This window comes from Brassica napus, chromosome A9, assembly GCF_020379485.1.
Source record: "Brassica napus cultivar Da-Ae chromosome A9, Da-Ae, whole genome shotgun sequence".
Taxonomy (NCBI): Eukaryota; Viridiplantae; Streptophyta; class Magnoliopsida; order Brassicales; family Brassicaceae; genus Brassica; species Brassica napus.
In genome coordinates, this window is record NC_063442.1 from 16,096,274 (window position 1) to 16,109,555 (window position 13,282).

The 13,282-nt window shown below is 31.6% G+C and overlaps 1 pseudogene; it reads right to left on the reverse strand.

Annotated features, from left to right (window-relative positions):
* Nucleotides 1-7,976: 7,976 nt before the first annotated feature.
* On the reverse strand, nt 7,977-9,285 carry LOC106426981 (annotated as a pseudogene).
* Between the last annotated feature and the right edge of the window lie 3,997 nt (nt 9,286-13,282).

The following is a 13,282-nucleotide window of genomic DNA, read 5'->3' on the forward strand; positions in this document are numbered from 1 at the left end:
TACTTGCATTGCCCATAGCAAACCTTCAGCTTCCGCTTGCAGTGGTGATTTGGGGCGTGTATATCGGCCCTTGCTCCAAATAGCATTGGAAAGTCACCATCCATTAACACAAAGCCAAGTCCAGATATGTCTCTTTCATTTATCCAGGATGTCTAGCAGGAGCGTTTCTTTGCGGAGGAACAGTTGTGTCCGTTACCTCAACTCCCATATCAATCTCCATAATCTCGTCTATACGTTGAGCTATCCTCCAATACTCTGCTTCAATTTTATTCGCTAATGGGAAGGACATAATTCCTACGACACTATTAATGATTGTTTTTTTGTAACACCGATACGGCAAACTTATGTTTTATTTAACAAAACTCTTATTTTAATTTTGTATTAAAGAATCAATCATATTTTATATTATCCATAATTTTAGTAAATTTGCTTATTTGTCATGTTTTTATTAGGTTTTAGCTAAATCATTGATTTATTATTTATTTTTAGCTAAGTCACTAATTTATTAATATTATATATATATATATATATATATATTAAAAATGAATTTTATTTTAGTAATATTAAATTTCTATTTTATATTAAAATTTAGTTAGTTTTTCTTATTTGTCATATTTTATTAGGTTTTAGACTCTTAGATAGGTTATTGATTTATTATTAATTTTTAACTGATTCGCTAGTGTGTTAATTAAAACAATACCCTTAATGAATTTTATATATAATTAAAAACGAATTTTATTTTAATCATATAAAATTTATATGTTATATTAATATTAAATAATTGATTCTAAAATAATATAATAAAATTATCAAAAATTTGAAAAATAAGATAATTCTTATATATATTTTGTTGCTATCTAAAAAAAATATTTTTATTATAAAAGTTAAAAAGATACAAAAAATTATAGTTAAATATTATTCAAGAAAAAAACATTTATATAAAGATATTTTCTAAACTATTACTAAGATATGAGTGTTTAAAAAAATTTAACACGGGATGTTTAGAACATAGGATTATGCTTATGAGAGAGTGGTTCGGGAATGGGCTTCGAGATCGGTCGAATGGGCTCTGAAAATAGTTTTTTTTTTAACTCAAGCCCAGTCCGGATGACATGGCATCTTGGTTGGTTCACAATATTTTGCCTATGTGGCAGGGCTTAGAAAGGAGAGATTTAGTCCCTTTTATATAGTAGGATTTATATTAAAATTTAGTTAGTTTTTCTTATTTGTCATATTTTATTAGGTTTTAGACTTTTAGATAGGTTATTGATTTATTATTAATTTCTAACTGATTCGCTAATGTGTTAATTAAAACAATATCCTTAATGAATTTTATATAAAATTAAAAACGAATTTTATTTTAATCATATAAAATTTATATGTTATATTAATATTAAATAATTGATTCTAAAATAATATAATAAAATTATCAAAAATTTGAAAAATAAGATAATTCTTATATATATTTTGTTGCTATCTAAAAACAATATTTTTATTATAAAAGTTAAAAAGATACAAAAAATTATAATGAAATATTATTCAAGAAAAAAACATTTATATAAAGATATTTTCTAAACTATTTCTAAGATATGAGTGTTTAAAAAAATTTAACACGGGATGTTTAGAACATAGGATTATGCTTATGAGAGAGTGGTTCGGGAATGAGTTTCGAGATGGGCCAAATGGACTCTGAAAATAGCTTTTTTTTAACTCAACCCCAGTCTAGATGACATGGCATCTTGGTTGGTTCACAATATTTTGCCTATGTGGCAGGGCTTACAAAGAAGGGATTTAGTCCCTTTTATATAGTACGATGGTCACACAATTTTGATATTGCAAAATTACTTCAAACCCATATCTTAAACCACAAATTTAATATAGGTATGCTTCATTTTAAACCACAATTTTATTTTTTTGTTTTATTGCTTTGGACATCTCGATCAGACAAGGGAGCTATGCGCATAGATAAAACGTGTTTAGAACATGGGTTGGTGCGTGTGCAAGTTTTACCCACAACATGCATATATAATCACAACTAGAAACTTTTAGACGCCATTACTATATGTAATAAATTTTAAATTATATTATATATTTTAAATGAAAAATATAATTTACATTTTTCTATTATTTTTAATAAATTCATGATTTTATTTATAATTACGTGGTTTTATTATATGATGTTTTTAAATACATTATGTTTGTTTTGGAGTCTTTTTAGTATGTTTTCAGGTTTTAGATTGATTTGTAGAAAAATAGTGATTTTTGTGCTTTTTTGAGATAAAATGATAAAAAACCCGTAGCTGACTATCGAACAGCCTAGCGATCGATGATTGAAGACGATAATCGATCGACAACACAAAGTGTGTGTCGATCGACAACGAAGCGCGCAAATGCCAGATTTGGTTCCAACCGACTTTAAGCCCAAGTCCCACAAAAATTACCAGATTACCCATGACGAGTTTTAACCTAATATTTATGTGCTCTGCCTTTGTTCTAGACAACATACGCTTTCTACACTTTCATACTTCCATACAGAAAAATACTTAGAGTCTTAGGTTTGGAGAGAAGATCCAAAAATTCCTTCAAATATTTGTGATTGGAACTCCAAGTTTTTCTACTCTTATCTATTTATGCAGTTTTCATATTTCTTTGTTATGAATTGCTTAGCTATGTCTGAATAGTTCTCTTTGTTAGATTTAAGGTTCATATATTCATGAGGGAATATCCCAAAATATAGGAATGCTAAGTGTTAGGAAGTCCATCAATTAAACTGTTCTTAATGTTTGTGTTCTAGAATAGTTAACTAGAACCTTGCCTATAGATATTATATTATAGGGCGCAAGCGGAAGCTTAGTTCTCTGTCTGAATTAGTTCAGATTGTGTTAGAATTTCTAGAAACAAGTGGAGGCTGATTTAGTTAAACATAGTGAACACGTCAAACCCGTGCGAAGCTTCCTTGGAAGGTTCATCGATTGACAACTCAATAGTTACATCGATCGACGGGCTGAAAGGTGTATTAATCGTCAATCTATAATTGGTATCGTTTGACACTTTCTCAAGACCAATAAACGACAGCTGAGGTCTTAGATCCGGCAATAGATAGTCTAAAAATACGGAAGTTGATAGACTATTCTTTAAGTTTGAGTTCTAAAATACCCAATATACACTTAGTCTCTATATCTCTATAATCCTGATTGTCTGAATAGAAACCTTAAGTTTAACGCTTTTCATATCTGTTTCAAAATCCAATCAATCAACCGAACAATTACTTTGTTCAAACCACTGCTATTTACATTTAAACCTATTTGCCTAGCTTAACCACATAACTATTAGATATTTTGTGTGTCTTAGTTTCCTGTGAATTCGATCCCTAAATGCTACAACTCTATCTCTTATTTGAGAGAGTACAAATCATTTCTTAGGGTAATTTGAGTGATATCAGTCACTGTGGTTAGACACCAAGTGAACTTTAGTATTAGCTATTTGTCACTAAGTTTCATAACTTGGTCACTAAGTTAGATTAGTCACCAAACAGACTTAACTTAGTCATCAACCTAGTAAAAAGATTTTCTGTCTCTTATTTCTCAACTTTATTAAAAGATCTCCAATTAATTATGATATAAATTGTGAGATACTTCCCCTAAAAAATTCACATTGTACATATGATATAATGGAATGGTCATTCATTGAAGCAGTCATGAGAAAAATAAGTTTTTTTTCAGAGATATGGATTACTGGATTATGAGATGCATTATCTCAGTCAAGTATAAAGTTCTCATGAACGGAGAACCAAGGGGAAATATTGTCTCTGGATGAGGTTTACGTCAAAGAGATCCTTTGTCTCCTTTCATATTTATTCTATGCACGGAAGCGCTCGTTAGCCTTCTTAATCATGCAGAAAATCAAGGAAAGATAACGAGGATGCAAGTCGCACGAGCTAACCCCTCGGTATCACACATTCTCTTTGTTGATGATAGTCTTTTCTTCTGTAAGGTGGAGCCCCGTGAATGTGAAGAAGTTATGAAAGTAGTCAGGAAATATGGGAAAGCATCAGGTCAATGTAGCAATTTTGATAAATTCTCATTACTCTTTCGTAAAAGGATTACAGTGAATGACCGACAGCAGATAAAAAATACACTTGGTATCCAAAACGAAGGCGGAATGGTCTCCTACTTAGGAATCCCAGAGGATATTAGTGGATCAAAGTGAAAGCTATTTGCCTTCTTAAAAGAGAAACTATTACACATAGTGAATGGTTGGACTTGTAGATGGTTGTCTAAGGGAGGAAATAAAGTTTTGATTAAATCCATCTTGTTAGCTCTTCCGACTTATGTCATGTCCAGTTTTCTGCTTCCTTTGGAGATATGTGAGAACCTAGCGAGTGCCATTGCACAATTCTGGTGGAGCTTGAATCCACCAAAAAGAGGAATCCACTGGGCAAAATGGGAAAAGATGTGTGCACCTCGAAAGGAGGGAGGAATTCAATCTAGCTCTTCTAGCTGAACAGCTTTGGCGTCTTGTTCAATTTTCAGATTCATTAGTGGCGAGAGTTCTTCGGAGAAAATATTACCGTCTGAGTTTGCCGCTGCAAACAAGCGCAGTGGATTACCCCAACGTATGTATGGACGAGTATTATAGCTGCGAGGAAGCTATTACTTTTGGTATCAGAAGCAAAGTGCATTCAGGATATGAAATGAAAGTGTGGAAGGATCCTTGGATTCCTTCGAGGCCAGCAAGGCCGGCTCGCTCCCGGGTCCCAGTAGTACACCCAAAAATGACTGTCAGCAGTCTTATTAATTTTGAAACAAGGGAGTGGGATGCTCGACTATTGGAACAATATATAGATCAAGAGGATATATCGATGATTCAGAGTTTGGCCATAAGCCCTACTCATCGACGTGATACATTTTGTTGGAGTTACACCAAGAATGGTCAATATACTGTCAAGTCTGAATATTGGGTTGCTACAAATTTGATGAGAGCTGATGAGGATAGAGAAGTTCTACAACCCAGTTTAACCAAACTACAAGCCTTTTCTTAGACAGTGAATGCACCACAAAAAATTTGTCATCTTATATGGCAATTAATCTCAGGAAAGGTAGCGGTAACAAGGAATCTGGTACGCCATAATATGCGATGCGATAATTACTGCCCAAGATGTGGAGAGCCAGAAGAAACTGTTACTCATGCGATGTTTGAATGCCCACCGGCCTTACAAGCATGGGCACTATCATCAACACCGTCGAGCTCTCAAACTTTTCATGTACCAAGTATTTATGCTAATATGGACTACTTTTTTTGGAGGAAGAATAGTATTATGAAGCCAGAAGATGATAGAGACCCTTATCTTTGGATAATTTGGTACATCTGGAAAAATAGGAATGATAAGTTGTTCAGAGGCATAGACAGAGACTCATTAGAACTAATCAGGTATACAGAGAGTGAGTGTCAAGCTTGGCATAATGCAAGGCAAACTATACATGTTCCTCCATAGGCACATACTGCTGAAGAAACACATGCTTTAAGCTTGGGGAATATTTGTATGGTGGATGGTTCATGGACCTCCACAACTCAGTTTAGTGGAATGGAATGGGTTCTAGAAGGACACCATTGGGAAGATTTAACTTATGGGGGAAAGAAACTTAAGAAGGCGTTAGTCAGCGCTACACTCGGAACTGGAAGCACTACAATGGGTAATGGAGAGTATGATGCAACACTCGACCTGTCAGAGATTTGAGACAGATTGCAAAGACCTGATTGCAATGATAGAAGAGCCATAAGCTTGGCCCAATTTTTCAACTGAGCTGGAAATCATTTATACTCTTCGTTTGTGTTTTTCGGACTTCAAAATTAGCTACATCCCAAGGATGCAAAATGAGATTGCAGATTCGTTAGCTAGGAATGCATGTTCTTTTCATAGATCTTTATGTTTTATTGGTTATTCTATTCCGATCTGACTCCCCAGACCATCTCAAATTTTAGTTAATAGAATAGCCGTTTGCTGCAAAAAAAAAAAAAAACAATTCACATTATACATGCCGTAAAGACCTTTTCAATATTTAAGAACAAATCAGAAAAATAAAATAAAATGATGTTTATCTTTAATAGTGGTTATCGATCACAATTTTATTAAAATTATAATTAATTATTTGGTTTTCAAATATAATCATATAAAAACTCAGACACAACATGTTTATATCCAAATAGTAATCAACTAGGATAAGACCTGCGCCTTGCGCAGGGTAAATTTATATGAAAATTATTTAAGAAATATTGTATGGAAACAAAATTTATAATATTGATCGAATTAATATATTTGGCTCTTAAACAATTTTTTAAAACTTTTTTTGTTGATTACATAATTTGTTTACTAATGAACTGATCTCATTTTTAAAAATATTTTAGGTCAAAAAATTATTTATCGCATAAAAACCTAACGTTTAGGCCGAAGAATCTCATGCCTACTATTTGGTTACAATAAAACTATGTCAGCTCAGTTTTATATCATGATTTAGCAATTTAAAAGTTAATAATGGTTATTAGAAGTTTACGTTTACGTGCCAATCCTATCTATCTTCGATATTTTTCTCCTTTTTCTTCGATATAATAATGGTTATTTCCTTGCTTTAGTTAATATCATATAGTTGGTATTAAATGTTTCTAGTGAGATATAAAAATCGAATTGGACTAACATGTTTTTCAATTTTAATTTGAGGCTGACACGTAGAACTAATTAACTACTTAATTGATTGACACATAAGCAAGAAGTTTTTTTTAATTATTACAAAATTGGGGTTATATATTTTCAAATGTTTCTCAATTAATATATAGGAGATGTGTTGATGATTAACAAAAAATCTAATATGTGCACTTATTAAACATTACCTTAATTCCTTCAAAATTTTAGAATGTTTAACCTTGGTGAGCACGTTTTTCCATTTGACTTATGGACTTGCCGTGATACAATTTTTCGAACCCTCTATCGAGTAAAAATATCTTCTCTACTAATTAAAGGAAAATATAACTACTTTGTACGATAAATCATACCATTATTATTACATATTTAGTTTTCCTTAAGTGATTCCCATATATTTTTTAATCTTTCATTGGGACAAAAGTTTTAAGCATATTCAATATAATTTTCCATAAATCAAGTCAAAATCCTGGTTTGCGACAATTTAATTTTTATACGTACTGAATGTCTTATTTCAATACTGATCGGTTCTAATTAAAATTATAAACCGGCCACCATCTTTAACTTTTTCAAAACTTCGTAATTTACAGAACATTATTGACATAGCTTCAATTGGTTACAGAGACGAAAGCTTCTTAAGTCAACATATAACTTCATACTTAACAATCAACATTGTTATGTCTCGACAGTTCTATGGTTAACTAATTTTTGTTCATGGCATCTTGTTTTCAAAGTGTTCTGAGTTAAAAAAAGCTTAAGAAGCATACGGATTACTTTCGAAAGGAGACGGGGGCACTGACAGTATGAACTTGAATGTATGATCTTTTTTTTATTAGGGATGAAATGCTTGGTTTATAATTCAGTGTATGATCATTTGTTTATTATACATTGATAATTTTTAGTGTATGCTCGTATTTATTATACATGAGCCAAATTATATTTCTATTGATAGGTATAGTAACATTCTCTAGCATTTAATTATGGACTCACCAATTTCTCAATTGATTCTCCAGCTGACACGTCACCCCAATTAACATTCTAATTGCTTGACACCTAAGCAGGGCTATTTTTTAATTAATACAAATTTCAGGTTATAACTTTTCAAATGTTCCTCTATTAATATATAGGGGATATTAAAGTTATTGACCGTCATTTGACATTTTAATAGTGGTGAAAATAAGAAAACACAAACATGCTCCATTTTATTCATTCAAGAAGAACAATAACAACTCAACCCCAGCTCTCATAAAAAACGAAAACGAAAACAACAACAATTCACAAGAAAATAGAAGAAAACAACAACAACAACAAGTTCACAAGGTTACAGAAACATTATTAAAGCAAAACAGAAACATAACAAAAAGTTTTAAAGATTGATTCAACAAGAAAATTTCAGACCATAACCTCTAAACTTCTCTTCAGTGGTTCTATCTATTACTTCTGCCAAGGACTCACTCAAAGTATCTCTCCAACCTCCAATCTCTCCCTTTCTAAAGTAAGAGTTAGACTCTATTCCATTTGGCAATTTCCCTTGTCTATTAACTTCCAGTTTACTCAAACTCTCAAAACTACACAACTTCACAATCTCACTCACTTCTTCCTCAGCAGTAAAACCGCATCCAATGAAGTCAGCGATTCGCTTAACCTCAACTTCGGTCTGCTTCTTGAGCTCCTCGTATGTAACAAACAAGACCTTGTTCGGATTCTTGAGGCTTTCGTACCAGTACTCCAACACATGATCCCAAAATGGTCCACCAATAAACTTCCCTTCACAAAACGCTTCAACCGCTGTTTCAATCGGATACTCCGCTGTTTCTTCAGGAGCAAGTTTTCTCCCAAAATGCCATAAGGAGACAAACTTGTCCTTAGGGTTTCTACAACAATATAGAATCTTACAAAACAAGCTCTTAATGGAAACCGGCAGAGAATGATGCGTTACGTGCGTCTGCATGATTCTTGGAGAAGGCAACTCGGAGAATTTGACCTCTGGAGATACGCAGTAATCTCCTTCCAAGAAGGGCACGAGGGAGTGTGGATTTGTAACTAGAAGAGGATGCTTGCCAGAAACTGGGAACTTGTGTCGGTGTCTCGGTGAATGAGAGCAAAGAGAAGAGCTTTTAACCAAGTGGTGCCTGATTTAGGAAAGGTGGCGAGGATAACGTCGCAATCGTTGGCTTCAAAGTGTTTTTGGCAGTTCACGATTCCTTGTAACAGAGCTGGTGTCTGCCAACTTCCTTCGAATTGATACATTTGACTGACTAACCAACCTTTCTCGCTTGGAAGAGAAGATAGTAGATCTCTTGTTTCTTGTGTCAGGTTTTCATCTTTCAAGTAAACAGAAACAGATGATGATGCCATTCTCAAGATCGTATAGATAAATCCTGAAAATGTTAGAAACTATGGGATTTCTTTCCTTTAGCTCTGCTTTATTGAGGTTGTCTTTGTTGTCTTTATATACTTGGATATTTAAAAACTTTAGGGAATTTTGCTAAAATAGAATGAAAAAAGAGGAATTTTCATATTTACCATTTTTTGGGTTTAATTATTCATATTTACCACCACTAAAGAGACATTTTGAAAAATGTATTGTTCATTAAGTGACAAAAGACTCTTATACCCTTGTTCTCTCTATATATAATAAATAATTTTTTTAATATTTTAGAATTATACTTTTTCAAATTCGAACTTTTTTTCTAAATTATTTTTGATTTTTTTTTCAAAATTTCCTTTTGAAAATCAAAAATTATTTTTGAAACTATTTTTATACTTTTTATGAATTTATTTATATATTTATTAAAATCTTAAATTTCATTTCAAAAACCCCACCCCACCCTTCAACTCTAAATCCTAAGTCTAGATTAAATAACTCTAGGATTATAAATATCTTTTAGCCTTCAATAAAAATGAGTGTAGAAATGGTTAGTGTAAACATGAAAAATGGTACTATGAATGTGGTATTTTTAGCAATTTCCCATGAAAAACAGACTTTTTGTCCCTTTAATATAATTGTTTTTGTCCTATTTTTGCCTCAGTTGCCCTTTCAATTTATCAAACTTAATGAAATATATTGTTTATTAATATAAAAATTTATAAAAAAATAGAAACAATTGATGAAATACTCTTATACACATGCTTGTATTTTTTTGGGATCTAAAATTTGTTAACTTAGATAATTTAATTATGTTCTATGGAACGAAGATGCCATCATCTACGAAAAATGTCATGGTGGAAATTGAATTCCAGATTAAACAAGGTATTCTATTTTCTCTAGAATTAATAATCCATTTTTAAATGGAATTTAAAATATGAGGAATGCAAAGTCTACACATTCTAAAGGTAAAGTTTTTACTTTTATGAAAAAATTGTAAAATTTTATGAATACGAAATCTAGACATAACTCAAAAGTCTACGTATGGTAGAATCTGCTTACAAATTAGTTATATGTTCTCTACGCAGTTTAGAAGCTGCATTCTACGGATAAAAATGACCATATTTCGAAAAGTTCAGTTATAAAATATTTTAAAAATATTTTGAAATCTTTTCATCTTCCTAAAACGTGTACCTGTGATTTTCCAAAAGTCCATAGTTTTTATTGTGATTTTCACAAACTCTTCTTTTATGATGAATATCTTTACGACATGTAGGGATTTTGTGGTTTTTATTTTTTTATCAAAAATTATTTTTAATTTTTTATTCCTAATATGTTTTTAATATTTATACTACTTTAAAGTGTATTTTATTTGAGTAATCAAGGGTTAATTTTAGGATTATGAGAAAGTTATAGTATAGAGACAAACTAAGATTAGTTTTATATTATAGGGATAAAGAGTGTGTTTTTCCATTCTATTTTGATAAAATTCCCTCGCTATTAATGATATACCTTGGATTTGACCCGTTTTCATCCATGATATATAGGTGTTTTACTATATATATATCTATGTTTTCTACTCTTCTAGGTATGTTTTCAGGTTCAGGTGCATTTCGGAGTAAAGCTATGACTTTGGAGCATTTTGGAGCTTAAATGACATTTCATCCGAGCTGACCATGTAGAGGTCGATGAGAGGAAGAACAATCGATCGATGCGCATCCAGTGTTGTCGATCGACACCAAGAGATGCCTCGTCAAATGAAGATTAATATCGATCGATGTACACAAGTACCATCGATCGATGTCGAGACATTGGACATGCGACATTTTGGATCCAGCAGACTTGAGCCCAAGTCCAAGCCAAATTACGAAAATACCCTGACGAGTTTTTAACCTAGTAGATTATATATTGCCTAAGTGTTTTGACGGCAAGGAGAGCTTTTTGTTACATTTTTACTTTGAGAGAGAGAGAGAGAGTTTTGGAGAGAAGATCACTTGTGATTGGAACTCCTTGTTTTCATTTCTTTTCATCTATACTATGAATTCCCATTTCTTCATTGTCATGAATTGCTTTGCTATGTCTGAGTAGTTCATTTATTAGATCCAGGGTTCAGATAGGTTTGTGGGATTAGCCTCAAACTATAGATCTGCCTTGTTGTGATATTCATGATAGATTTGTATTCATTGCTTGTTTTAGCCTTGCTAACTAGAACATGATCATAGGATTGCATACTCAAGCACCCTTGTTATCCCATCCTGACATCTATCTATCATATTAGGACTGCTAGAGAGGGCTAACCGCCAATTTAGTATCTTAATATGGCATATCATACTCGCGCATAGGCCTGGCTAGAACCCGTCGATCGATGTCCTCAACTGACTATCGGTCGACGTAGGTAAATGTGTATCGGTCGATGTCCCAATAGGACCATCGGTCGACACTCTTTCATTGTCAACATACTAACCGTTGAGACACGAGATCTAGCTTGTTAACCAGTGAAACATGCGACAGCTGATGACTGAGTTAAGCGGTTGAGCTCTAACATATCATGGATGCAACAAATAGGCATCTATAGATATTATAATCTCCAACACCTGAATAGTGGCCATGCATCTAATATCATTTCCAACCCAGTTACATTTATTATTTACTTCGCTTGTTACTATTGCTATTTCATTTAAACATTTACAACTCTTAGGATTAATAAACACTAGATTTAATTGTTCCCCTGCTCCTTGTGGATTCGATCCCTAAGTACGACATATGAACCTCTTTTGATGAGAGTAACACTCCTTAGAGTAATTTGAATGGTATCAATTAACTCATGTACACTTATAACATTGGCCCCCTATTATGTTTTAATTAAAGACGGCTTGGACATATTCCCTCACTTTAAAATATGTATGCTTTGATATTGTTACACATAAAAGATATAGGAAAATTACAACAAATACCATATTCATAGTACCAGTTTTAATGTGTACATTAACCACTTTTACTCTCACTTTTAATGAATGGTAAAAAATATTTATATCCCTATGGTTAACTAATCTAGAGTTAGCGTTTAGAGTTAGGGGTGGAGTAGAGTTTTTGGAATGTGAAATTTAGGATTCTAATAAATATATAAATAAATACTTAAAAAATTATAATTTTTTTTTTAAAATTGTTTCAAACGTAATTTTCAATTTTCAAAAAAACATTTGAAAAAAGAAATTCGAAAATGGTTCAAAAAACAATAATAAAAAGTTCTAATTTGAAAAAGTATAATTCAAAAACATAAAAAAAATTATTTTTTATTTTTTATTTTTTTTGTTTAGATAATTATTTAGTATATATATAAAGAACAAGGGTATAAGAGTCTTTTACCAATTAATGAAGAATGTATTTTCGAAAATGTTCCTTTAGTGGTGGTAAAGATGAATAATGGTAAAACATGAAATTCCCCCAAAAATATATTATATTTTGCTTAATATATTGTTTTGCAATTAATTATTTTCTATAATTTTTAACCAATAGAAATTTAATAAATATAATTAATTTTTAAAATTACGATTTAGCATTAGCTATTATAATAAAATGCTAAAATGCTTTTATTAAAATGATTTTTCAAAACATTGATCATTTTTAAGTATTGAGTATAAGAGAATTTCATGTTTACCACTTTCATAGAATAACTAGCGACTAATCGAATCATTTGTTATTTAGGCTAGGCATAGATGTTAAAGAATTACTAAGTTATTTAATATATAGATTTTATTTATATGATATATTTTTCTTTCTTTTATTTTAATTATAAAATTATTTTGATGAGATCAACATTAAATATACAAAAAAATTAAAATAGATAAATTTGTGTGTTTTTACTAACCATTATTTTGGTTAAGGTTAATTTGCCTGCATAAATGGGAACTTGACGCCGCTTAAACCAATTATTAGAACAATGGTTTGACTAATTCTTAAGGAAAGCTGTACCCCATAAATATACTCTCTTTTTTGGGATATTTAAATGGGACTTGAAACCTGCACTACAAAAAAAACAGAACTATAGCGACGAAAGTTAACGAAAAAAATTAATTCTCGTAAATTCACGTTGACTTTACGAGTATCTTACGAAGAAATATATAATCAACATAAGTTCGTCGTAAAGTAACGACGAAACAATTTTCTCGTAAAAACGACGTAACATAACGTGGTTTTTACGAGGGAAAATAGTTTTCTCG